This window comes from Scyliorhinus torazame, chromosome 3 (assembly GCF_047496885.1).
Source record: "Scyliorhinus torazame isolate Kashiwa2021f chromosome 3, sScyTor2.1, whole genome shotgun sequence".
Lineage (NCBI taxonomy): Eukaryota > Metazoa > Chordata > Chondrichthyes > Carcharhiniformes > Scyliorhinidae > Scyliorhinus > Scyliorhinus torazame.
This window is the reverse complement of record NC_092709.1, coordinates 314,505,456-314,532,834: the sequence shown is the minus strand read 5'-3', so window position 1 is coordinate 314,532,834 and position 27,379 is coordinate 314,505,456. Positions and strand designations below refer to the sequence as shown.

The 27,379-nt window shown below is 45.7% G+C and overlaps 1 long non-coding RNA gene across 3 annotated transcripts in view; it reads left to right on the top strand.

Annotated features, from left to right (window-relative positions):
- Positions 1 to 27,379, top strand: part of LOC140409624 (uncharacterized) — an 89,044-nt gene that overhangs the window by 18,234 nt on the left and 43,431 nt on the right. The window contains exon 1 of one of the 3 annotated variants that reach the window (XR_011940442.1): positions 17,613 to 17,688. The exons of the other annotated variants lie outside the window; for them this stretch is intronic. This is a non-coding gene — a long non-coding RNA (uncharacterized lncRNA). Of the gene's footprint in view, positions 1 to 17,612; positions 17,689 to 27,379 lie in introns of those variants that run through there. 3 annotated transcript variants of the gene reach the window in all.

The following is a 27,379-nucleotide window of genomic DNA, read 5'->3' as shown; positions in this document are numbered from 1 at the left end:
TGAGGGGAAGGAAGGATTAGGCTATTGAGTTGGATGATCAGCCATGATCATAATGAATTGCAGAGCAGGCTCGAAGGGCTGAATGGCCTCCTCCTGCTCCTATTTTCTATGTTTCTATGAGCTTCTTGAATGTCTTTGAAGCTGCACTCACCCAGGAAAGTGGAGTGTATTCATCGACCTCTGGACTTGTGCTTTGTAGATGGTGGCAAGGCATTGGGGAATCAGGAGGTGAGTTACTCACTGCAGAATTCCCAGCCTCTGGCCTGCTCTTGTAGCCACAGCATTTGTGACCATTGTACAGGGTAGACATCAGCTGGAATGATTGAGAAGCAATTTTGCGTCCCTGCCTAAACTAATGAAAAGTAATCTCAGGGCAAATAGCAGAAGGAACTTCTTGATCCAATACAAAATGCTGGATAAACTCAGCACGTCGGGCAGCTTCTGTGGAGAGAAACAGAGTATTTCCAGCATCTGCAGTATTTCGCTTTTTCGTAATCAAATGGTTGATGAAATGTCTGAGTCATAAGCTCCTAAATGTCCAGGATTTCTTCCTTATTTATTCAAGGGATGTGGTCTTCGCTGGCCAGGTCAGCATTTAGTGCCCTTTCTGTAGTTGCCCTTGAGAAGGTGGCGGTGAGCTGCCTGAACCGCTGCAGTCCCGGAGGTGTAAGCCTAGCATCAGTAGTGGGAAAAATGCTTGAATCCATTATCAAGGACTTTATAGCGGAACATTTAGAAAGCCATGGCAGGATCAGTCAGAGTCAGCATGGATTTATGAAGGGGAAAGCATGCTTGACAAATCTGTTGGAATTCTTTGAAAAGGTAACCAATACAGTTGACAAGCGGGAGCCAGTCGATGTGGTATATTTGGACTTTCAGAAGGCATTTGACAAAGTCCTGCATACGAGATTATTATGCAAGATTAAAGCGCATGGGATCGGGGAAATGTATTGAGGTGGATAGAAAACTGGTTGGCAGAGAGGAAACAAAGAGTAGGGATTAATGGGTCCTTTTCAAATTGGCAGGCAGTAACTAGTGGGGTCAGTGATCAGTGCTGGGACCCCAGCTATTCACAATATATATTAATGATCTGGATGAGGGAACAAAATGTAACATCTCAAAGTTTGCAGATTTCTTCAACAATATAAAATTAGATGGGAGGGTGAATTGTGACGAGGATGCAGGGATCCTACAACAAGATCTTTACAGGTTGGGCGAGTGGGCAAATCAATGGCAGATGCAGTATAATTTGGATAAGTGCGAGGTTATTCACTTTGGAAGCAAAATCAGGAAGGCAGATTACTACCTGAATGATTGTAAATTGGGAGAGGGGAGTGTGCAGCGGGACCTGGGTGTCCTTGTGCACCAGTCGCTGAAGGTAAGCATGCTGGTGCAGCAGGCAGTAAAGAAGGCTAATGGTATGTTGGCCTTCATTGCAAGAGGTTTCGAGTATAGAAGCAGGGATGTGTTGCTGCAATTGTACAGGGCCTTGGTGAGGGCACATTTGGAGTATTGTGTGCAGTTTTGGTCTCCCCCTCTGAGGAAGGATGTTCTTTCTCTCAAGGGAGTGCAGCAAAGGTTTATCAGACTGATTCCAGGGATGGCGGGACTGTCATATGAGGAGAGATTGGCTAGGTTGGGATTGTTCTCGCTGGAGTTCAGAAGAATGAGGGGGGGATCTCATAGAGACTTATAAAATTCTAACAGGACTAGACAGCGTAGATGCAGGGAAGACGTTACCAATGATGGGTGTGTTCCAGAACCAGGGGTCACAGCCTGAGGATTCAGAGTAACCATTTCGGACAGAGATAAGGAGGCACTTCTTCACACACAGAGTGGTGAGCCTGTGGAATTCATTACCAACTGTTCAGCCGCCTCAGTGACCACCAGCCACTGATCACCCCCGATCAACTGAGACCCCCAAATTGACCAACTCCCTCTGTCCATCCGACACCCTCCCAAACCCACTGACCCCCTGATTCCCCCCCCCCCCCCCCCCCCCCCCCGCCCCCAAATCCTGCCCACTTAGCTTCTCCATGACTTCTCAAAGTTGCTGGGCCTTTAAACCAACCGTTTAAGTGCCCTAAAATGGCTTCCTTACCTCTAGCTGAGCTGCCTTTCACACAAGGCTTTGGGAACCTGCTGCACTACACTGTTGTCACCCAGCATGAGTCAGAATCTCGGCGCAGAAGGAGCGGCTTCACTGCCAGGTGAGCAAGTAGGAGCCGAGTGGCAGTCCGACTTTGATTGCCACTATCCCGGAACATACAGGCCATCCTGCCATTCCATCATCGTCGCTGCTTCAAAATCCTGGAGTTCTCTGTCTACACTTTGGGAGTACCACCAGTGCATGGACTCCAGCAGTTCGAGCCACCGCCTTCTCAGTGCCAATAAAGGCTGCCATTGCCAGGGACCCCCTCATCCTGAGAATGAATTGAAAGAAAACCTGAGGGAGGAAAATTGCAGGGTTATGGGAAAAGTGGTGGGAATAACAAGACTGCATTTTGGAAGAGCCGGGGCAGATTCAATGGGCTCCTTTCGATGCTGTACTATTTTCTGATGCTGTGGTTCTGTGACTTTCCTGTTTTTATACTGAGATGGCCAAGGAACAGGTACATCACTGAATCATTCACTAAGTTGCAGCCATTTTCCCCAATGCATTTTCAGCTGTGTTCGTCCTGGCAGGTTCTACTCCAAGTGATTGTTACAAGGTCACCCTGACCTGTGAGTGCTGCAAAACCTGTTTGTTCTCTGAAGCGCATCAAATAAGGGAGAAAAAGTCATAAATCCATTTCAGTAGAATCACTTTATGCATTTAGGTTAGAGTATCAGTGCAAGTATTTAGTTTTGGCTCTAGCCAGTCCATTAGCATCGAGAAGTAACCAATAACCAGGAAGCAAAATGAAGCTATGATCCAATCTCACTGCCATGTTGGGTGGTACGGTGGCACAGTGGTTAACACTGCTGCCTCAGAGCACCAGGGACCTGGGTTACATAGGAACAGACGAATTAGGAGCAGAAGTAGGCAATTCAGCCCTTCGAGCCTGCTCCACCATTCAATCAGATCATGGCTGATCTCTTCCTGGTCTCAAATCTACCTCCCTACTTGCTCCCCATATCCCTTTATCTGTTTTTTCAGAAATATATCTATCTCTGTGTTGAAAGCATTTAATGACTCAGATTCCACTGCACTATAGGTCAGCGAGTTCCACTAATTCACCACCTTCCTCATCTGAGTTCTAAATCTACCGCCTCTCAACCTGTATCCATGACCTTTCGTTCTAGATTTCCTCACAGGTTAGCACAGTTACTTCACAGCTTCAGGGACCAGTGTTTGACTCCCGGATTGGGTCACTGTCTGTGTGGAGTCTCCACGTTCTCCCCGTGTCTGCGTGGGTTTCCTCCGGGTGCTCCGGTTTCCTCCCACATGTCCCTAAAGACGTGCATGTTGGGTGAATTGGACATTCTGAATTCTCCCTCAGTGTACCCGAACAGGTGCCAGAGTGTGACTACTAGGGGATTTTCGCAGTAAATTCATTGCAGTGTTAATGTAAGCCTACTTCTGACACTAATAAAGATTATTATTATTACAAGGGGGACCATTTGGTCTACATTTACTTTATCAATCCCATTTAGTATTTATACACCTTAATCAAATCCCCTCTCATCCTTATAAACTTCAGCGAGTATAAGATCAAAATGTTTAATCTCTCCTCATACGCCAACCGTTTCATCCCCAGAATCAATCTGGTGAACCTCCTCTGAACTGCCTCCAATGCACCACATCCTTCCTCAAATAACGAGACCAAAACTGGACACAATACTGAAGATGTGGTTTTACCAACACCCTATATGATTGCAACACTTCTCTACTTTTCTACTCCAGTGCTTTTACAATAAGCTCTAACATTCCATTTGCCTTTTTAATTACATGCTTAATTACATTCAATTCCGACCTTGGGTGACTGTGTGGAGTTTGCACTTTCTCTCTGTGTCTACGTGGGTTTCGTCTGGGTGCTCCAATTTCCTCCCACAGTCCAAAGATGTGCAGGTTAGGTGGATTGCACCTTAGTGTCCAAAAGGTTAGACGGGAATATGGGTTATGGGAATAGGGTGGGGTGTGGGCATAGGTAAAGTCCTCTTTTGGAGGATTGGTGCAGGCTTAACAGGCCAAATGACCTCCTTCTGCATTGTAGGTTTTTTAGGTTTCTATTTCAATGGTTAGGGGCTGGTTTAGCACACTGGGTTAAATCGCTGGCTTTTAAAGCAGACCAAGGCAGGCCAGCAGCACGGTTCAATTCCCGTACCAGCCTGCCTGAACAGGTGCCGGAATGTGGCGACTAGGGGCTTTTCACAGTAACTTCATTTGAAGCCTACTTGTGACAATAAGCGATTTTCATTTCATTTCATGTCTCAGATTTTCTTAACCAAAAGCGTAAAAACAATAGGGCAGTAATAGTAGAGGATTTCAATTAAATCCCAAAATCAACTCAATTAGAATCAGTGCAAAAAGTATAGAGGGTGCAGAATACTTAAAATGCTTTCCGGAGAACTTGTTTAGCCAGCTCACAGCAAGCCCAAAAGGAGAAAATGGCATTTCTGGATTTAAAGAATGGAATCATTGTTCACTGTGATTCAGCAGAAAAAAAGACAAAGATTGAGCAGGAAGAAGAGCTCCGAATTGTGGAAAGGCCAATTTTACTAAGCTGAGACTGATTTAGCCAATGTGGACCGGAAAAAATGACCTGAAGATAAATCAGTGTGAGACAAATGAGAGGTAGGCAAGAAGGAAATTGTGAGAATTCAGATCAAATATGTTCCGATAAAGGAAAAACGTGGGACTGCTGAATCCAGCACTCTTGTCTTCAGAATCCCTCACCTTCCTGGATATGAGCACACAGGTTGGTATAAGGCAAAAAAAGGAAAGTTTGGCTGAGTGGCTATAAATTGAGAGAGGGGAATGTGCAAGGAGACCTGGGTATCCTTGTACGCAAGTCAATGAAGTTAAGCATGCAAGTGAAACGAAAAAGAAAATCGCTTATTGTCACAAGTAGGCTTCAAATGAAGTTACAGTGAAAAGCCCTGAGTGCAGCAGGCGGTAAAGAAGGCAAATGGTATGTTGGCCTTCATAGCGGTAGTATTCAAGTACAGCAGCTGGGATGTCTTCCTGCAATTATACAGGGCCTTGATGAGGCCACACCTTGAGTATTGTGGTCAGTTGTGGTCTCCTTATCTGAGGAAGGATGTTCTTGCTCTGGAACCTCAGTGGATTGCAGGGTGAATGGCCGAAGAATCGCCGTGTCCCGGGCCGCACATGCGCAGGGCTGACAAGCGGCAGCTGCGTACGCATATGCCCCCACCGGTTGCATCGGGAAACATGGCACCAGCCACGCTGGACCACGTACCCGCCCATCTTGACAGCACGGCCCACCCCCTGGCCACCCCCCACCACTACCGCCAGCCCCAGCAGAAGCCCCCCAGGCCAGCGGCAGGGATCCTCGTCGAGTGTGGCGGCACTGGACACTATCCGCAGCTGGCACGGCAGGTTCCCAACCATTGGGACCACATGTGGCCCGTGCCATCGGGAACTCGGCCCATCAGGGGCGGAGCACCACCAACCGGCGCCTGCTCCAATTCCGGCGTCGGAAGCATTTCTCCGCCTGATCGCTGACCCCAATTTCAGCATCGAGCGACGGAGAATTCCGCCCATTTGTCTAGAGAGAGGAAAGTTACACCATAATTCTGATGTATACTCTCAAATTGACCTATTAATGGCAGATATACTTACACTGATACAGGACTTGTGTGTGTGCTCAGACTAATCTGGCATTGGTGTATATTCTTACACTGAAATCTGCACTGGTATATTCTCACTTTCAACTGATATTCCTACACTTTCTCCTGCTGTTTTAAATCTGGAATGTATTTTTACACTGATTTAATGCTGATATACAAACATAGAAACATACATAGAAAATAGAAGCAGGAGGAGGCCATTCGGCCCTTCAAGCCTGCTCCGCCATTCATTGATCACGGCTAATCATCAATCTCAATACCTTGATCACACCTTCCCCCCCAGCTAAAAATACTTAAGAATATTTTGGTGGATTAATTGTGCAATTCCAAAGTTAGTAAGGGGTGGAGCGGTGCAACCTGATTGAGATGCATGGGGTCTAACCCACCCTTGTCCATGTATTCTTCAGATGTGCTATTTGTTTCTCTAAAACTGAGAGCCAGTGTTCCCATTGGGATTGACCACACACTTTCCATATCCAGGGGTGAGCTTCGAGGTTTGTCTGCAGATTTGTTGGATAGGCCTTCAGAAATTATGAAGATTGCAAACTGACATTTCCCAGTTCTACTGGGGGAATGCAGGCGCGTTTCTGATCATAAACATATTGATAGAATCATCAAGATTTACAGTAGAGAGGGACGCCACTTGATCATATCAGTGCTAGATGGAAAAATTGTGCAGCCTAAATTAACTTTCCAGTTTTGGTCCACAACCTCTTTGGTTACAAACCATCAAGGCATGTTCCAATGCTTTTCCAACCTTCTCCAAATGCGTTACCTCACACTTCTCTGGATTGAATTCCATTTCCCACTTTCTGCCCATAACTCCAGCTCATTAAAATCTTCCTACGCCCATAACTTTCTTTGTCACATTAAGTTGTCCTCATGAAGCTGCTCCATCAATGTTCATATAAGATTTGGTGCCAGGTGAATAAAAGATCCCTGTTTTATAATCTTCAATCTAGTTCTCGTTGTGCGAGACTCCTTGGGGATGAGCAACCATAATATGATAGAATTTTTCATCAGGATGGAGAATGACGTAGTTGATTCTGATACTAGGGTCCTGAATCTTAATGAAGGAAACTACGATATACGAGGTGTAAGTTGGCTATGATCAATTGGGAAACTTTACTTAAAGGGATGACAGTGGATAGGCGATGGCAAACATTCAAAGAGCGCATGGGCGAACTGTAACAATTGTTTATTCCTGTCTGGCACAAAAGTAAAATGGGAAAGGTGGCCAATCCATGATTTTCAAGGAAAATTAGAGATATATTCAATCCAAGGAAGAGGCATACAAGTTGGCCAAGAAAAACAACAGGACTGAGACTTGCGAGCAGTCTAGAATTCAGCAAGGAAGGACCAAAGGATTGATTAAGAAGGGGAAAATAGAGTATGAGAGTAAGGGAACATAAAAACTGACTGCAGAAGTTTCTATATGTAAGCGAAGAGAAAAAGATTGGTGAAGACAAATGTAGGTCACTTACAGTTAGAAACAGGGGAATGTGTAATAGGGGACAAAGAAATGGCTGAGCAACTAAATGTATACTTTGGTTCTATCTTCACAAATGAGGATGCAGGGTTTCATGAGAGGGAGGAACTGAAGGAGATCAATATTAGTAGAAAAATGGTGTTGGAGAAATTGATGGGATTGAAGACGAATAAATCCCCAAGGCCCAATAATCTACACCCCAGATTACTTAAGGAAGTGGCTCTAGAAATAGTGGGTGCATTGGTGGTCATCTTCCAGGATTCTATAGACACTGGAACAGTTCCTGCTGATTGGAGGTTGGCTAATATAACTCCACTATTTAAAAAGGGAGGTAGAGAGAAAACAGGGGATTATGGACCAGCAAACCTGACGTCAGTAGTGGGAAAAATTCTAGAATCCATTATCAAAGATTTTACAGAAGAGCACTTAGAAAATAGTGGCAGGATCAGTCTGAGTCAGCTTGGATTTATGAAGGAGAAATCATGCTTGACAAATGTATTGGAATTCTTCGAGGATGTAAGTGGAAGGGTTGATGAGGGGGAGGCAGTGGATGTGGTTTATTTAGACTTTCAGTAGGCTTTTGACAATGTCCCTCATAAAAGACTAGCATGTAAAATTAAAGCGCATGGGATTAGGGGTAGTGTATTGAGATGGATAGAAAACTGGTTTGCAGACAGGAAACAAAAAGTAGGAATTAACGGGCCTTTTTCAAATCCGCAGGAGTTGACTTGTGGGGTACCACAGGGATCGGTGCTAGGACCCCAGCAATTCACAATACATATTAATGATTTAAATGATGTTAGGTAATTTGGACATTCTAAATTCTCCCTCAGTGTACACGAACAGGCACCGAAGTGTGGCGGCTAGGGGATTTTCATAGTAACTTCATTGCAGTGTTAATGTAAGCCTACTTGTGACAATAATAGATTATTATTATTATTAAATGAGGGAACAAAATGTAATATCTCCAAATTTGCAGATGACACCAAGTTGTGTGGGAGGGTGAGCTGTGAGGAGGATGCAGAGATCCTTTAATGTGAGTTGGCCAGTTTGAGTGACTGGGGAAATAAATGGCAGATGCAGCATACTATGAAGAAATGCAAAGTTATCCACTTTAGCAGCAAAAACGAGAAGGAAGATTATTATCCGAATGGTCAAAAATTGGGAGAGGGAATGTGTAACGAGACTTGGATGTCCTTATGCATCAGTCACTGAAGGTAAGCACGCAGATGCAGCAGGCAGTAAAGAAGGCAAATGGTATGTTGGCCTTCATTGCGAGAGGATTCGAGTACAGGGCAGGGATGTCTTGCTGCAATTATACAGGGACTTGGTGAGGCCATACCTGGAATATAGTGTGCAGTTTTGGTCTCCTTGGCTACAGAGGGAGTGCAGTAAAGGTTTACCAGACTGATTCCTGGGATGGCAGGAAAGGTGTATGAGGAGAGATTTAATCAGTTTGGATTGTATTCGCTGGAGTTCAGAAGAATGAGGGGGAATTTCATAGAAACCTATGGGGCGGCACGGTGGCACAGTGGTTATCACTGCTGCTTCACAGTGCCAGGGACCCAGGTTCAATTCTGGCCTCAAGTGACTGACTGTCTGTGTGGAGGTTGCACGATCTCCATGTGTTTGCATGGGTTTCCTCCGGGTTCTCCGGTTCCTCCTACAGTCCAAAGGTTAGGTTAGGTGGATTGGCCATGATGAATTTCCCCTTAGAGTCCAAAAGGTTAGGTGGGGTTACTGGGTTACAGGATAGGGTGGGGGCCTGACCCTAGGTAGGGTGCTCTTTCTGAGGGTCGGTGCTAACTTGATGGCTGAATTCTGCACGGTAGGGATTCTATATAAAAGTCAAACAGGACTAGATAGGGTAAATGCAGGAAGGATGTTCCCGATGGTGGGTGTGTCCAGAACCCCTGGGGTCACAGTCTGAGGATACGGGGTAGACTATTTAGGACAGAGATGAGAAGAAGTTTCTTCACCCAGAAAGTGGTGAGCCTGTGGACATCATTACCACAGGAAGTAGTTGAGGCCAAAACATTGTATGTTTTCAAGAAGCAATTAGATATAGCACTTAGGGCGAAGGGGATTAAAGGATGTGGGGGGAAAGCGGGATGAGGATATTGAACTGGATGATCAGCCATGACTCATCCCAAGGAGGAGGAAACATGCTAAGGGGAGGACAAGGCATCCATGGCTGATGAGGGATGTCAAGGACAGCATAAAAGCTAAAGAAAAAGCATACAAACTGGCGAGTATTAGTGGGAAGCCAGAGGATTGGGAATCCTTTAAAAGCGAGCAGAGGACAACTAAAAAAGCAATAAGGGGGGAGAAGATGAAGTACGAGTGCAAGCTAGCCAGTAATATAAAGGAAGATAGGAAGAGATTTTTTCAATATATAAAAGGTAAGAGGGCGGCAAAAATAGACACTGGACCACTAGAAAAGGTGGCTGGAGAAGTAATAATAGGAAACAAAGAAATGGCAGACAAACTGAATAGTTATTTTGCATCAGGCTTCACGGTGGAAGACACCAGTGGGATGCCAGAGCTCCAGGAGAACCAGGGGGCAGAAGTGAGTGCAGTGACCATTACTAAGGAGACGGTTCTGGGGAAACTGAAAGATCTGAAGGTGGATAAGTCACCTGGACTGGATGGACTACACCCCAGGGTCCTAAAAGAGATAGCTGAGGAAATTGTGGAGGCATTAGTGATGATCTTTCAGGAATCACTGGAGGCAGGAAGGGTCCCAGAGGACTGGAAAGTGGCTAATGTAACACCACTGTTTAAGAAGGGAGGGAGGCAGAAGATGGGAAATTATAGGCCAGTTAGCCTGACTTCGGTCACTGGTAAGATTTTAGAGTCTGTTATTAAAGATGAGATAGCGAAGCACTTGGAAGTACATAAGAACATAAGAACTAGGAGCAGGAGTAGGCCATCTGGCCCCTCGAGCCTGCTCCGCCATTCAATGAGATCATGGCTGATCTTTTGTGGACTCAAGCCATGGATGCCTTGTCCTCCCCTTAGCATGTTTCCTCCTCCTTGGGATGAGTCATGGCTGATCATCCAGTTCAATATCCTAATCCCGCTTTCCCCCCACATCCTTTAATCCCCTTCGCCCTAAGTGCTATATCTAATTGCTTCTTGAAAACATACAATGTTTTGTGGACTCAAGTGCATGATAAAATAGGACTGAGTTAGTATGGCTTTGTCAAAGGGAGGTCGTTTCTAACAAATCTGTTAGAGTTCTTTGAGGAGATAACAAGGAAGTTAGACAAAGGAGAATCAGTGGACGTTATTTCTTTAGATTTCCAGAGGCCTTTGAGAAGGTGCTGCATAGGAGACTGCTAACTAAGTTAAAAGCCCATGGTGTTAAGGGTAAGATCCTGGCATGGATAGAGGATTGGCTGACTGGCACAAGGCAAAGAGTGGGGATAAAGTGGTCTTTTTCAGGGTGTCAGCCGGTGAATATTGGTGTGCCTCAGGGGTCTGTGCTGGGACCACAACGTTTTACAATATACATTACTGATTTGGAAGTAGGTACTGAAGGCACTGTTGCTAAGTTTGCAGATGATACAACGATCTGTAGAGGGACAGATAGTATTGAGGAAGCAGAAAGACTTGGACAAGCTAGGAGAGTGGACAAGTGGCAAATGAAATACAATGTGGAAAAGTGTGAGGTTATGCACTTTGGAAGGAGAAATGGAGGCATAGACTATTTTCTAAATGGGGCAATGCTTCGGAAATCAGAAGCACAAAAAGACTTGGGAGTCCTTGTTCACGATTCTCTTAAGGTTAATGTGCAGGTTCAGTCAACAGTTAAGAAGGCAAATGCAATGTTAGCATTCATGTCAAGAGTGCTAGAACACAAGACCAGGGATGTACTTCTGAGGCTTTATAAGGCTCTGGTCAGACCCCATTTGGAGTATTGTGAGCAGTTTGGGCCCAATATCTAAGGAAAGATGTGCTGGCCTTGGAAAGGGTCCAGAGGAGGTTCACAAGAATGATCCCTGGAATGGAGAACTTGTCGTAAGAGGAACATTTGAGGACCCTGGGTCTGCACTCGTTGGAGTTTAGAAGGATGAGAGGGGATATTATTGAAACGCACAAGATACTGCGAGGCCTGGATAGAGTGGACGTGGAGAGGATGCTTCCACTTGTCGGAAAAACTAGAACCAGAGGACACAATCTCAGATTAAAGGGGCGATCTTTGAAAACAGAGAATAGGAGGAATTTCTTCAGCCAGAGGGTGGTGAATCTGTGGAACTCTTTGCTGCAGAAGGCTGTGGAGGCCAATTCACTGAATGTCTTTAAGACAGAGATAGATAGATTCTTGATTAATAAGGGGATCAGGGGTTGTGGGGAGAAGGGCAGGAGAATGGGGATGAGAAAATATCAGCCATGATTGAATGGAGGAGCAGACTTGATGGGCCAAGTGGCCTAATTCTGCTCCTATGTCTTATGGTCTTATGGTCTTATCATAATGACTGGCGGAGCAGACTTGAAGGGCCAAATACCCTCCTCCTACTCTCAGTTTCTATGTTTCATGCAGTCCATGTGCTTGGACCTCTCTTTACACAACTAACACAGAAAGTTAACATCTGTCACATTTGTGGGCCCCAGTGTCCTGTGACGTGGTCATCATCAAATTCATTGGTAGCGGGACCCCCTCCCGAGATCTCATTGGCAGAAAGCCAGAGAAGCTTCCAAAAAGTCGCAAAGGGAGGGGGATAAAGGTAGAAGCCCAAGACCCCTCAGGAGCCAAGTCTTGGCATTGGAGGTAACCTGGACCATCCAGAAGACTGACCAGAGAAGAAGGAAGGAAGCTGCCAGCAAGACTCACTTTCATGACGACGGACCAGAGAGACTCGGGAATTGGATTGGATTGGATTTGTTTATTGTCACGCGTGCCGAGATACAGTGAAAAGTATTTTTCTGCATGCAACTGAAACAGATCATTTAGTACATGAAAAGAAAATACAAACTAGGTCAATACAAGGCACACAATGTAAATACATAGACACCGGCATCGGATGAAGCATAGTATTAATCAGGTCAGTCCATAAGAGGGTCGTTTAGGAGTCTGGCGACAGCAGAGAATAAGCTGTTTTTGAATCTGTTCGTGCGTGTTCTCAGACTTTTGTATCTCTTGCTCGATAGACAAAGTTGGAAGAGTGAGTGAGCTGGGTGGGAGGCGTCTTTGATTATGCTGCCCGCTTTCCCCAGGCAGCGGGAGGTGTAGATCGAGTCGAATGGGAGGCAGGTTTGTGTGATGGACTGGGCGGTGTTCACGACTCTCTGAAGTTTCTTGCGGTCTCACAAATAGATTCAAAAACAGCTTCTTCCCCGCTGTTACCAGATTCCTAAATGACCCTCTTATGGACTGACCTGATTAATCCTACACTCCTGTATGCTTCACCCGATGCCGGTGTCAATTGTGTGCCTTGTGTTGCCATATTATGTATTTTTATTTTTATTTTATTTTGTTTTCATGTACTAAATGATCTGTTTGAGATGCTCACAAAAAAAATACTTTACACTGTACCTCGGTACAGTGATCGTGATGTCTCGGATCGTGTTTTCGGGATCCTTAAAGGGGAGGGGGAGCAGCCCCAAGTTGTGGTCCACATAGGTACCAACGACATAGGTAGGAAAAGGGATAGGGATGTAAGGCAGGAATTCAGGGAGCTAGGGTGGAAACTTAGATCTAGGACAAACAAAGTTATTATCTCTGGGTTGTTATCCGTGCCACGTGCTAGCGAGACGAGGAATAGGGAGAGAGAGGAGTTGAACATGTGGCTACAGGGATGGTGCAGGAGGGAGGGTTTCAGATCTCTGGATAATTGGGGCTCATTCTGGGGTTGGTGGGACCTCTACAAACGGGATGGTCTACACCTGGACCAGAGGGGTACCAATATCCTGGGGGGGAAATTTGCAAATGCTCTTCGGGAGGGTTTAAACTAGTTCAGCAGGGGCTTGGGAACCTGAATTGTAGCTCCAGTATACAGGAGGTTGAGAGTAGTGAGGTCATGAGTAAGGTTTCAAAGTTGCAGGAGTGTACCGGCAGGCAGGAAGGTGGTTTAAAGTGTGTCTTCTTCAATGCCAGGAGCATCCGGAATAAGGTGGGTGAACTTGCGGCATGGGTTGGTACATGGGACTTCGATGTTGTGGCCATTTCGGAGGCATGGATAGAGCAGGGACAGGAATGGTTGTTGCAGGTGCCGGGGTTTAGATATTTCAGTAAGCTCAGGGAAGGTGGTAAAAGAGGGGAGGGGTGGCATTGTTAGTCAAAGACAGTATTACGGTGGCAGAAAGGACGTTTGATGAGGACTCGTCTACCGAGGTAGTATGGCCTGAGGTTAGAAACAGGAAAGGAGAGGTCACCCTGTTAGGGGTTTTCTATAGGCCTCCGAAAAGTTTCAGAGATGTAGAGGAAAGGATTGCAAAGATGCTTCTGGATAGGAGCGAAAGCAACAGGGTAGTTTTTATGGGGGACTTTAACTTTCCAAATATTGACTGGAAACGCTATAGTTCGAGTACATTTGATGGGTCCGTTTTTGTCCAATGTGTGCAGGAGGGTTTCCTGACACAGTATGTAGATAGGCCAATGAGAGGCGAGGCCATATTGGATTTGGTTCTGGGTAATGAACCAGGACAGGTGTTAGATTTGGAGGTAGGTGAGCACTTTGGTGATAGTGACCACAATTCGATTACATTTACTTTAGTGATGGAAAGGGTTAGGTATATACCGCAGGGCAAGAGTTATATCTGGGGGAAAGGCAATTATGATGCGATGAGGCAAGACTTAGGATGCATCGGATGGAGAGGAAAACTGCAGGGGATGGGCACAATGGAAATGTGGAGCTTGTTCAAGGAACAGCTACTGCGTGTCCTTGATAAGTATGTACCGGTCAGGCGGGAGGAAGTGGTCGAGCAAGGGAACCGTGGTTTACTAAAGCAGTCGAAACACTTGTCAAGAGGAAGAAGGAGGCTTATGTAAAGATGAGACATGAAGGTTCAGTTAGGGCGCTCGAGAATTACAAGTTAGCTAGGAAGGACCTAAAGAGAGAGCTAAGAAGAGCCAGGAGGGGACATGAGAAGTCTTTGGCAGGTAGGATCAAGGATAACCCTAAAGCTTTCTATAGATATGTCAGGAATAAAAGGATGACTAGGGTAAGAGTAGGGCCAATCAAGGACAGTAGCGGGAAGTTGTGTGTGGAGTCCGAGGAGATAGGAGAGGTGCGAAATGAATATTTTGCGTCAGTATTCACACAGGAAAAAGACAATGTTGTTGAGGAGAATACTGAGATTCAGGCTACTAGACTAGAAGGGCTTGAGGTTCATAAGTAAGGAGGTGTTAGCAATTCTGGAAAGTGTGAAAATAGATAAGTCCCCTGGGCTGGATGGGATTTATCCTAGGATTCTCTGGGAAGTTAGGGAGGAGATTGCTGAGCCTTTGGCTTTGATCTTTAAGTCACCGTTGTCTACAGGAATAGTGCCAGAAGACTGGAGGATAGCAAATGTTGTCCCCTTGTTCAAGAAGGGAAGTAGAGACAACCCCGGTAACTATAGACCAGTGAGCCTTACTTCTGTTGTGAGCAAAATCTTGGAAAGGTTTATAAGAGATAGGATGTATAATCATCTGGAAAGAAATAATTTGATTAGAGATAGTCAACACGGTTTTGTGAAGGGTAGGTCGTGCCTTACAAACCTTATTGAGTTCTTTGAGAAGGTGACCAAACAGGTGGATGAGGGTAAAGCAGTTGATGTGGTGTATATGGATTTCAGTAAAGCGTTTGATAAGGTTCCCCACGGTAGGCTACTGCAGAAAATACGGAGGCTAGGGATTCAGGGTGATTTAGCAGTTTGGATCAGAAATTGGCTAGCTGGAAGAAGACAAAGTGGTGGTGGTTGATGGGAAATGTTCAGACTGGAGTCCAGTTACTAGTGGTGTACCACAAGGATCTGTTTTGGGGCCACTGCTGTTTGTCATTTTTATAAATGACCTGGAGGAGAGCGTAGAAGGATGGGTAAGTAAATTTGCAGATGACACTAAAGTCGGTGGAGTCGTGGACAGTGCGGAAGCATGTTACAAGTTACAGAGGGACATAGTTAAGCTGCAGCGCTGGGCTGAGAGGTGGCAAATGGAGTTTAATGCAGAAAAGTGTGAGGTGATTCATTTTGGAAGGACTAACAGGAAGACAGAGTACTGGGCTAATGGTAAGATTCTTGGCAGTGTGGATGAGCAGAGAGATCTCGGTGTCCATGTACATAGATCCCTGAAAGTTGCCACCCAGGTTGAGAGGGTTGTTAAGAAGGCGTACGGTGTGTTAGTTTTTATTGGTAGAGGGATTGAGTTTCGGAGCCATGAGGTCATGCTGCAGCTGTACAAAACTCTGGTGCGGCCGCATTTGGAGTATTGCATGCAATTCTGGTCACCGCATTATAAGAAGGATGTGGAAGCATTGGAAAGGGTGCAGAGGAGATTTACCAGAATGTTGCCTGGTATGGAGGGAAGATCTTATGAGGAAAGGCTGAGGGACTTGAGGCTGTTTTCGTTAGAGAGAAGAAGGATAAGAGGTGACTTAATTGAGGCATACAAGATGATCAGAGGATTGGATAGGGTGGACAGTGAGAGCCTTTTTCCTCGGATGATGATGTCTAGCATGAGGGGACATAGCTTTAAATCGAGGGTAGATCGATATAGGACAGATGTCAGAGGTAGATTCTTTACTCAGAGAGTAGTAAGGGCGTGGAATGCCCTGCCTGCAACAGTAGTGGACTCGCCAACACTAAGGGCATTCAAATGGTCATTGGATAGACATATGGATGATAAGGGAATAGTGTAGATGGACTTTAGAGTAGTTTCACAGGTCGGTGCAACATCGAGGGCCGAAGGGCCTGTACTGAGCTGTAATGTTCTATGTTCTATGTTCAATGTTCTTTGTGACAATAATCAAATCTATTCCAGTGAGTATTCACTATGTCTGCTTTCATCAGTTGATACCCCATGTTGGGCACCAACATATTGGCACCCCAGGTGGGACATACCTAACTTATGCTGTTGGTCCAGTCCAGAGTTACATATTTCAATCACCAGAGTGAGACTGAATTAAGGTGGCAGTAGCCACATGTGATGGTCAGGATTAAGTGGGTGAAAGGAGCAAAAAAATAAAGGACTGGGTAGCCGATTGGGCATGTTCGAACTACTGACAAAATTGTTAGAGTAAAAGATTAGAGTGACTACCGGTTAATAAGCAAAAGCAAGCTCCAATAATCAGCCTTGAGAGGTGTTTAGCAAACCTCGAGTGTGTAGACGAGGAGAGACCGGGCGGGATGTTAGCAACAAAGATATCTGGCAAGGAGCTTACAAAGATTAAGGGAGAGACACTCCCTTCTCTTCCTCTCCGCCTAGATTGGCACCGGACCTCCAAAATTGTCAATGACTGTGTTGATGAACTAAGTTCTGAGAAATGGCTGAACCTCGTCCAGAATGGGAACGGCACCCAGAACAGTGAGCAGCACGTAAATAAGTTGATAAGAACCGTGCAGAAACGATCTGTGCAGAGACAGGCACTGATAGAATTCTGTCAGGAAAAGAGGAAGAGAGTACTATGAACTTTGATTGGGGAATTGAGGGCTCCATCACAAGGCTTATAACAGGACAGCACCCCAAGTTGATGTTCCACGCGGTACCCGTGCTAGCCCCTCGCTGATACCGGAATCAATGGGTTATGGGGATAGGGTGGGGTGTGGGCATAGGTAAAGTCCTCTTTTGGAGGATTGGTGCAGGCTTAACAGGCCAAATGACCTCCTTCTGCATTGTAGGTTTTTTAGGTTTCTATTTCAATGGTTAGGGGCTGGTTTAGCACACTGGGTTAAATCGCTGGCTTTTAAAGCAGACCAAGGCAGGCCAGCAGCATGGTTCAATTCCCGTACCAGCCTGCCTGAACAGGTGCCGGAATGTGGCGACTAGGGGCTTTTCACAGTAACTTCATTTGAAGCCTACTTGTGACAATAAGCGATTTTCATTTCATTTCATGTCTCAGATTTTCTTAACCAAAAGCGTAAAAACAATAGGGCAGTAATAGTAGAGGATTTCAATTAAATCCCAAAATCAACTCAATTAGAATCAGTGCAAAAAGTATAGAGGGTGCAGAATACTTAAAATGCTTTCCGGAGAACTTGTTTAGCCAGCTCACAGCAAGCCCAAAAGGAGAAAATGGCATTTCTGGATTTAAAGAATGGAATCATTGTTCACTGTGATTCAGCAGAAAAAAAGACAAAGATTGAGCAGGAAGAAGAGCACCGAATTGTGGAAAGGCCAATTTTACTAAGCTGAGACTGATTTAGCCAATGTGGACCGGAAAAAATGACCTGAAGATAAATCAGTGTGAGACAAATGAGAGGTAGGCAAGAAGGAAATTGTGAGAATTCAGATCAAATATGTTCCGATAAAGGAAAAACGTGGGACTGCTGAATACAGCACTCTTGCCTTCAGAATCCCTCACCTTCCTGGATATGAGCACACAGGTTGGTATAAGGCAAAAAAGGGAAAGTTTGGCTGAGTGGCTATAAATTGAGAGAGGGGAATGTGCAAGGAGACCTGGGTATCCTTGTACGCAAGTCAATGAAGGTAAGCATGCAAGTGAAATGAAAACGAAAATCGCTTATTGTCACAAGTAGGCTTCAAATGAAGTTACAGTGAAAAGCCCTGAGTGCAGCAGGCGGTAAAGAAGGCAAATGGTATGTTGGCCTTCATAGCGGTAGTATTCAAGTACAGCAGCTGGGATGTCTTCCTGCAATTATACAGGGCCTTGATGAGGCCACACCTTGAGTATTGTGGTCAGTTTTGGTCTCCTTATGTGAGGAAGGATGTTCTTGCTCTGGAGAGAGTGCAGAGAAGGTTTACCAGACTGATTGCTGGGATGGCAGGACTGACATATGAGGAGAGATTGAGTTGTTTAGGATTGTATTCACTGGAATTCAGAAGAATGTGGGGGGAATCTCATAGAAACTTATAAAATTATAACAGGACTAGACAGATTAGATGCAAGAAGGATGTTCCTGATGGTGGGGGTAACCAGAAGCAGGGGTTACAATCTGAGAATACTGGGTAAACCTTTTAGGCCTGAGATGAGGAGAAATTTATTCACCCAGAGAGTGGTGAGGCGGGTCCATCCGGAGTCTTCGGCCCATTAAATGTTCTGCTGGCACTACGTTGGTCATGGTATGTGGGGTGGTAACAAAATTAAAATCTGGCCAGTCGTGTGTCGAGAGATCCCGAGGTTTGCTTCTTCAAGCCTCTTTTGAACGTTTGCACTGCCCTTTCGGTCAGCCCATTTGAAGCCGGGTGTGCCACATCCCATTTGCCTTCATGAAACCCCCAACTCTTCGCTAGCAAAAGGCACGCTGTTGTCGGTGACCAACACCTTTGGGATACCGATGTACTGATTGAGAGTCGCAGATTTTCTATCCTCGCCTTTGAAGTAGGAGCTGACATCCTGTGGACCTCCAGCCTCTTCGAATGGGCACCCACAACAAATAAAAACATAGAACCCTGGAAAGGACGGCAAAGTCAGCATGAAGGCACATCCATCGGTGAAGAGCGTGGTGGGCGAGGGTTTCTGCTGCTCCTGGTAAACGCCGCTCTATTCCCGCATCCCGACCTGGACACCAGATGTAGCTTTGGGCGAGCATTTTCTTTTCAAAAATATTTTTATTAGGGTATTTGCAAGTTTTTATAAGAATAACAATAACAACGACATAAACATGGTACAATAAGCAGTTCCACCCCCAACACAATCTTCACACACCCCAACCATAACCATGGGATGAAGACACGAGTGCCCCATAAAAGGTGCTGTCTTCAACGATGAACTCTGCTATTTTTGTTGAAAAAGCCTTTAACACGTTGCGCAGTCACCGGTGTTGACCAACGTAAAGCACAATATGGAGGACTTTGGACAATAAAGGATCTGTTTTTGTCCACGCACATTTTTGGGCCTCCGTGACCAGCAATGTATTCATGAAGTTCAATGTGGCTACCACTTCATCAGCTCTGGGGGGAGTTGGGTGTCGTGTCAGCAGCGGAAGTCTACTCAGTGCATCTCCGTTCATAATCTGTGTGTCCGGTGGTGTTCATACGCCGCCAACAAAAAGGCCCATTTCTGGATATGGACTGAGCAGTGGGTGGAATAGCCTTATCCCGCTTGAAGAGTCCCAATGCCAGTTTGTGGTCCGTCACTATTGTAAATCAACGTCCATACACGTACTGATGGAATGTTTTGACTGCAAAAACGACAGCCAATCCTTCTTTATCGATTTGTGCCTTGTTCCTCTCTGCTGCGGCCAGTGTCCTGGAGGTAAATGCGATCACCGCTCTCTACTGTCGTCATCCATATGTGTGACAACATGGCATCAATGCAGTACAGTGAGGCATCGCACGTGATTACCAGAGGTTTGGCGGGATTATAGTACGCCAGCAGGCCGGAGATGGTTTAGCCTTTTTGCCTCTTCCTGTGGCGCTCTCCCTGCCAATGGCTGTTTCCTCTTTAATAGGAGTGCGGGGGGGGGGGGCAAACAAAGTTGCGAGCCCAGGGGTGAATTTTCCGTAATAATTCACGAGCCTCAAAAATGAGCTTAGCTCGATGGAGTTCTCCGGCCTGGAGGCCTGTTGATTTGCTCGCGCCTTGTCTTCCACCGGGTGTAGTCCATCCGATCTACTCGGTAGCTTGAGTTAATTACCTCCCTGGCGAGGAAAACGCACATCTCTCTTTTGAGGTGGATTCCCGATTCTGAAAAGCGGCAGAGTGCCTTGTTTAAGTTGCTCAAGTGTTCTCGCTCTGTCGTACCGATGAACAATACGTCATCCAAACAAACCGCCACACGTGGCAGACCCCACAGAATGTTTTCCATGGGCAAAGTATTTCGGCTCTGCTTCAGGGCTGACATCAATTTTTGCCATGGCTCCCTTGATTTTCCCCACCCCAGTTTGAAAAATTCCGGGTTATTTCCCCAACACCTCCTGGAGGCCTCCAGTACTCATCTGAACAACCCGTTGCCAATCTAGACGTAGACGTTGCAGCCAATCGCGGCCTAACAGACTAGGACCTTGACCTTTTACCACAATCAATGGCAGACTTGCAGATTGTTGCCTGTAAATCCCTGGGGTCATCGTGGCCCCTGCTATGGTAAGTGGTTCCCCTCCCGTGTAAGTTGCCAGTCTTGCCTCCATATCACGTAAAGTCAACTATTGTACCCCTGACTGAACTTTTTCAAATGTTTGTCTACCTATGACGAGACTGTGGCTCCCGTGTCCAGTTCCATTCGGACAGGGTGACCGTTTACTTGAACGGTGATCCGAATTAGGGCAACTTTGGCTGCTGCAATGCAGTTCAGCTGCGTGCATTCATCATCGGGCTGTTCCAAATGGAAAGTACGGGCCCTGGATTGATGCCTACCTCGGGTGGGGTGGCGGGTTTGCTGGCTGCCCTGTGGCTTTTGCTCCCTGCTATTTCTCTGGCCACACGCCCCACATCGTCTGGGTCTCCCTCTACGGAATCCGGGTATGTATCCGGCCTAGACAATGTAGTCCTAGATCCGTGGCCCTGGCCTTGGTGGTGTTCACCCCAAGGCGGGGATCGGGGGTTCCTAATCTGGGGGGGCGCTGAACACTGGGGTGGAATACGTCGCACACTATTCACTTCCATCCCTTGGATTTCCTGTTCTCCCTTCTCTACACTTTTTCTTGAGAGTGAAATATCTATGGCCTTCTGAAGGACTAATAATGGCTTGGCCAGTAATTTCTGTTGGGTTACCATATTATTAACACCGCAAACTAAACGGTCTTGCAGCATCTCAGGAAGGGAAGGGCCAGGAACTCAAAATTCAGCTAGTTTCCTCTTAGAGCATTAAGAACTTGGCAAAAGACTCACTTCAGGTCCTCTCATCTATGTCTATCTGGTAACGTTGCACGATGACCGATGGCTTGGGGTCATAATTGTTTGCCACTAGAGCTACCAGCTCTTAAAAAGCCATGGAGTCCGGGGCTGTGAGGTACGTGAGGCTTTTTATCATGCTGAAGATAAGGGTTCCACAAGCAGTCAAGAATATTACTGTCTGTCACCCAGCACCACTTATAGTGTTAACCCTGAAAAGGTAGTGCATATGCTCTGCGATATGTGTCCAATCCCCCACACCAGCATTGAATACATCAAACCTCCCACAGAGTGGCATTTTGAAATCAGTGCAAATCCTATTCTGATAATGTGGTAGGAGATGACCGTTCTTCCACAGTTAGTAGGGCCGACTGTCGCTCCTCTTTTATCCTTGTTGCCAATTTAGTGGTCATAGAGGAGTACGACCAGGATGTGTAAGAAAAACTTTTTTATTGCAAAGTAAACTATATACACAATGCACCTCAAGTCCTCGCTCAGCTCTCATCGAGGCTGTTTTTTATGCTAGAGTCCATTTACTCCACATATGAGTCTCCACACCTCAGCGGTGGACATATTAAACAAGGCTCATGGGGAGGCCAATTGGTCCATCCCTGTAGGTCTCATGTGGGTTATAACAAAGACAAAACAATGAAAAATTTGTAGTCACCGTCAGCAAACTAACCCGACCCCCCATTTCCCCCCAATGTCCTCCCAAACAATACCACTCCCAAATTTTTATATCAGTAACATGAAAACGAAGGATACTCCCTCCCACCTATCCACAACCCCCAACACTAAGCTTATTATCCCAAACTAAACTGGTACACTAAGCTGCAGATACTCCCTCCACCTCGCTCTTGTTAGCTAGCTGACTTTACTGCTGCAGAGCGGGAAAGAAAAAACTGCTGCCCGTCCCGAGGACACGGAGTAAAACAAAACTCCTTCGAAAATCATATTCCCACCAGGAGCTGTATATTTCCCATAACAACAATAATACATAGACCAACGTCCCTCAAAACATCCAGCATGTGAAACAATCATCCCACCCAAGAACAGAAAAATACCACCACATATACAAGGCACCCCAAATACCCTTTTCCACCCTCAACAATCACAAACCTCTCAAGAACACACAATTAACTCTAAGTGAGTTCATGTTCTTTTAACAAAGGCATTGTCTCCTCCAATGCATCAAAGTAATGGTCCTTCGAATCATAGGTTACCCGAAGCCTCGCCAGGTACACCACCCCAAACTGAATTCCACTCTTACACAGGATGGCTTTGGCCTTGTTGAAAGCCACCTGCTTCCTTGTCAATTCAGCTCCAACATCATAAAAACATAAGAACATAAGATCTAGGAGCAGGAGTAGGCCATCTGGCCCCTCGAGCCTGCTCCGCCATTCAATGAGATCATGGCTGATCTTTTGTGGACTCAGCTCCACTTTCCGGCCCGAACACCATAACCCTTAATCCCTTTATTCTTCAAAAAACTATCTATCTTTATCTTTGCTTAATCTTAAATACCCCTGTCCACCCTCAACAATCACAACATCCTGGTAGATCTTGATGATGTGACCTTACCATTTGCAGTCCTGATGTTCCTTGGCCAATCTCAGAGCCAGTTCCTTCTTGTGGAAGCTGTGGAACCATACAATGACTGCCTGTGGTAGTTCATTTGGCTGGGGCTTCTGATGACGTGTCCGATGATGAGTAGATGAAATGAAAATGAAATGAAAATCGCTTATTGTCACAAGTAGGCTTCAAATGAAGTTACTGTGAAAAGCCCCTAGTCGCCACATTCCGGCACCTGTTCAGGGAGGCTGTTACAGGAATTGAACCGTACTGCTGGCTTGCTTTGGTCTGCTTTCAAAGCCAGCGATTTAGCCCTGTGCTAAACACCCACGGTGCTGATAGAGAGTGTTGGTGCCAATGTGGAGCATCAACTGATGAAAGCAGATATATTTAATACTCACTGGCCAATTTGAATTACCTTTAAACACAGCTTTTATTATTCAACTTAGACTTTAGCTGTGTGTTTTTTTAAACAGTTGCATAAGTTTCAAGACTCACAGCTTGAACTAAAATATACTACCCACTTAGAGAGAACTTGGCCAGGTCCACTCTGGAGGGTGTCCGTTGTGAGCTTTCAAACTCAGGTCTTGTCCTGCTAATGTTGATCCCAGAGCCATCGCCCTTGAATCTCAGAAGTACCTGCTATTTTATAATGTTTTAGCTTGGGGTTTATAGGATCATTCATCCTTGAGAGTGCCTTGTTCTTGCTGTTCCAAAACAAAGTGTTATCAGCAAAATGTTTTGTTGTAAGCTGTCGTTCTGTCCATTCCCACAAAATCCATTTTGCAGAGAACTGCAGCTTTCTCTGTTAGCCTCTTTAACGTTCCACTGTCCTTTTTTCCCATCGTGCCTCACAGTTAGCTATTGTCCTCTTTTCCCATCTTCCCTCATTAGCCATCTTTCTCACTCTGCACTCACCCCTTTGATCCACTGAATTGAGTGAAGTGGATCACAAAAACCTTAGCCAATTCTTCCCAACAGGCGGACAAAGTCCAAAGCTGTGTTACAGCTAATCATAACTGCTTAAATCCAGCAGAGGGCAGTAGAGCAGAGATGCTGATTGGCTGTTGCGGGGGAAATTTTCATACGTCCATGTGCTCACCCTAACTTGAAGGTGTACCTGAGCAAGAGACCCGAGCTGTTCAAGTGAAAACAAGCATCCAGCAGAGGGCAGTAGAGTGGAGCTGCTGATTGGCTGTTGCGGGGGAAATTTGCATATGTCCGTGTGCTCACCCTAACCTGAAGGTATACCTGAGCAAGAGACCCTCACTGTTCAAATGAAGACAAGCATCCAGCAGAGGGCAGTAGAACAGAGCTGCTGATTGGCTGTTGCGGGGGGAATTTGCATATGTCAGTGTGCTCACCCTAGCTTGAAGGTGTACCTGAGCAAGAGACCCTAGCTGTTCAAGTGAAGTCAAGCATCCAGCAGAGGGCAGTAGAGCGGAGCTGCTGATTGGCTGTTGCGGGGGAAATTTGCATACGTCAGTGTGCTCACCCTAACTTGAAGGTGCACCTGAGCAAGAGACCCTAACTGTTCAAGTGAAGCCATGCATCCAGCAGAGGGCAGTACAGTGGAGCTGCAGATTGGCCGTTGCAGGGGAAATTTGCATACGTCCGTGTGCTCACCCTAACTTGAAGATGTACCTGAGCAAGAGACCCTAGCTGTTCAAGTGAAGACAAGCATCCAGCAGAGGGCAGTAGAGCAGAGCTGCTGATTGGCTGTTACAGGGGAAATTTGCATACGTCCATGTGCAAAGAGGCAATGCCATATTGGATTTGGTACTGGTAATGAACCAGGACAGGTGTTAGATTTGGAGGTAGGTGAGCACTTTGGTGATAGTGACAACTATCACGTTTACTTTAGTGATGGAAAGGGATAGGTATATACCGCAGGGCAAGAGTTATATCTGGGGGAAAGGCAATTATGATGCGATGAGGCAAGACTTAGGATGCATCGGGTGGAGAGGAAAACTGCAGGGGATGGGCACAATGAAAATGTGGAGCTTGTTCAAGGAACAGCTACTGCGTGTCCTTGATACGTATGTGCCTGTCAGGCAGGGAGGAAGTGGTCGAGCAAGGGAACCGTGGTCAAGAGGAAGAAGGAGGCTTATGTAAAGATGAGACATGAAGGTTCAGTTAGGGCGCTCGAGAGTTATAATTTAGCTAGGAAGGACCTAAAGAGAGAGCTAAGAAGAGCCAGGAGGGGACATGAGAAGTCTTTGGCAGATAGAATCAAGGGTAACCCTAAAGCTTTCGATAGATATGTCAGGAATAAAAGGATGACTAGGGTAAGAGTAGGGCCAGTCAAGGACAGTAGTAGGAAGTTGTGCTTGGAGTCCGAGGAGATAGGAGAGGTGCTAAATGAATATTTTTCGTCAGTATTCACACAGGAAAAAGACAATGTTGTTGAGGAGAATACTGAGATTCAGGCTACTAGACTAGACGGGCTTGAGGTTCATAAGGAGGAGGTGTTAGCAATTGTGGAAAGTGTGAAAATAGATAAGTCCCCTGGGCCAGATGGGATTTATCCCAGGATTCTCTGGGAAGCTAGGGAGGAGATTGCTGAGCGTTTGGCTTTGATCTTTAAGTCATCTTTGTCTACAGGAATAGTGCCAGAAGACTGGAGGATAGCAAATGTTGTCCCCTTGTTCAAGAAGGGAAGTAGAGACAACCCCGGTAACTATAGACCAGTGAGCCTTACTTCTGTTGTGAACAAAATTTTGGAAAGGTTTAGAAGAGATAGGATGTATAATCATCTGGAAAGGAATACTTTGATTAGAGATAGTCAACACGGTTTTGTGAAGGGTAGGTCGTGCCTCACAAACCTTATTGAATTCTTTGAGAAGGTGACCAAACAGGTGGATGAGGGTAAAGCAGTTGATGTGGTGTATATGGATTTCAGTGTTTGATAAGGTTCCCCACGGTAGGCTATGCAGAAAATACATAGGCATGGGTTTCAGGGTGATTTAGCAGTTTGGATCAAAAATTGGCTAGCTGGAAGAAGACAAAGGGTGGTGGTTGATGGGAAATGTTCAGACTGGAGTCCAGTTACTAGTACCACAAGGATCTGTTTTGGGGCCACTGCTGTTTGTCATTTTTATAAATGACCTGGAGGAGGGTGTAGAAGGATGAGTGAGTAAATTTGCAGATGACACTAAATTCGGTGGAGTTGAGGACAGTGCGGAAGGATGTTATAAGTTACAGAGGGACATAGATAAGCTGCAGCGCTGGGCTGAGAGGTGGCAAATGGAGTTTAATGCAGAAAAGTGTGAGGTGATTCATTTTGGAAGGAATAACAGGAAGACAGAGTACTGGGCTAATGGTAAGATTCTTGGCAGTGTGGATGAGCAGAGAGATCTCGGTGTCCATGTACATAGATCCCTGAAAGTTGGCACCCAGGTTGAGAGGGTTGTTAGGAAGGCGTACGGTATGTTAGCTTTTATTGGTAGAGGGATTGAGTTTCGGAGCCATGAGGTCATGTTGCAGCTGTACAAAACTCTGGTGTGGCCGCATTTGGAGTATTGCATGCAAGTCTGGTCGCCGCATTACAGGAAGGATGTGGAAACATTGGAAAGGGTGCAGAGGAGATTTACCAGAATGTTGCCTGGTATGGAGGGAAGATCTTATGAGGAAAGGCTGAGGGACTTGAGGCTATTTTCGTTAGAGAGAAGAAGGTTAAGAGGTGACTTAATTGAGGCATATAAGATGATCAGAGGATTGGATAGGGTGGACAGTGAAAGCATTTTTCCTCGGATGGTGATGTCTAGCATGAGGGGACATAGCTTTAAATTGAGGGGAGATAGATATAAGACAGATGTCAGAGGTAGGTTCTTTACTCAGAGAGTAGTAAGGACGTGGAATGCCCTGCCTGCAACAGTAGTGGACTCGCCAACACTAATGGCATTCAAATGGTCATTGGATAGACATATGGATGATAAGGGAATAGTGTAGATGGGCTTTAGATTGGTTTCACAGGTCGGCGTAACATCGAGGGCCGAAGGGCCTGTACTGCGCTGTAATGTTCTATGTTCTATGTTCAAACACATTTTCCAGTGGTCCAATGTCTATTTCTGCCTCTCTCTTACCATTTATATATTGAAAAAAAATCTCTTCCTATCTTCCTTTATATTACTGGCTAGCTTGCACTCGTACTTCATCTTCTCCCCCCTTATTGCTTTTTTGTTGTCCTCTGCTCGCTTTTAAAGGATTCCCAATCCTCTGGCTTCCCACTAATACTTGCCACTTTGTATGCTTTTTCTTCAGCTTTTATGCTGTCCTTGACATCCCTCGTCAGCCATGGATGCCTTGTCCTCCCTTTAGCATGTTTCCTCCTCCTTGGGATGAATCATGGCTGATCATCCAGTTCAATATCCTAATCCCGCTTTCCCCCCACATCCTTTAATCCCCTTCGCCCTAAGTGCTATATCTAATTGCTTCTTGAAAACATAACAATGTTTTGGCCTCAACTACTTCCTGTGGTAATGATGTCCACAGGCTCACCACTTTCTGGGTGAAGAAACTTCTTCTCATCTCTGTCCTAAATAGTCTACCCCGTATCCTCAGACTGTGACCGCTGGGGTTTTGGACA